Consider the following 764-nt stretch of genomic DNA (forward strand, 5'->3'; position numbering starts at 1 on the left):
TCTTTCTATTTTTCTTTTTCCTCTGACACCTCAAGGAATCTCTATTCTTCCATATTTTCTTGTTCTCTTCTCTTTCATATGAGCAGCAGCAAAGACAAAAGCATTCTTGTTGAGGCTGACCCTGAACCTGAAAGGACCTTGAAGCGAAAACTAAGAGAAGTTAAAGCACAACTCTCTGTAGAGGACCTAACAGAAATCTTCAAAGAAGAAGACATGGCAGCCGAAAACAACAACAATGCCAACAATGCAAGGAAGATGTTGGGTGACTTTACTGCACCTACTCCCAACTTTTATGGGAGAAGCATCTCTATCCCTGCCATTGGAGCAAACAACTTTGAGCTTAAGCCTCAATTAGTTTCTCTAATACAATAGAATTGCAAGTTCCATGGATTTCCATTGGAAGATCCTCATCAGTTTTTAGCTGAATTCTTGCAAATCTGTGACACTGTCAAGACCAATGGGGTTAACCCTGAGGTCTACAGACTTATGCTATTCCCTTTTGCTGTAAGAGACAAATCTAGGATATGGTTGGACTCACAACCCAAAGAAAGCCTGAACTCTTGGGAAAAGCTAGTCAATGCCTTCTTAGCAAAGTTCTTTCCACCTCAAAAATTGAGTAAGCTTAGAGTGGAAGTCCAAACCTTTAGACAGAAGGAAGGTGAATCCCTCTATGAAGCTTGGGAAAGATACAAACAATTGATTAGAAAGTGTCCTTCTGACATGCTTTCTAAATGGAGCATCATAGGTATCTTCTATGATGGTCT

The 764-nt window shown here is 40.1% G+C and overlaps 1 non-coding gene across 1 annotated transcript; it reads right to left on the reverse strand.

The window, feature by feature from the left end:
* Positions 1–618: 618 nt before the first annotated feature.
* Positions 619–726, reverse strand: LOC127742130 (small nucleolar RNA R71). Its single transcript, XR_008003317.1, has one exon. It is a non-coding gene; the product is annotated as a small nucleolar RNA R71 (small nucleolar RNA).
* Between the last annotated feature and the right edge of the window lie 38 nt (positions 727–764).

The sequence above is a fragment of the Arachis duranensis genome, chromosome 9 (genome assembly GCF_000817695.3).
Source record: "Arachis duranensis cultivar V14167 chromosome 9, aradu.V14167.gnm2.J7QH, whole genome shotgun sequence".
Lineage (NCBI taxonomy): Eukaryota > Viridiplantae > Streptophyta > Magnoliopsida > Fabales > Fabaceae > Arachis > Arachis duranensis.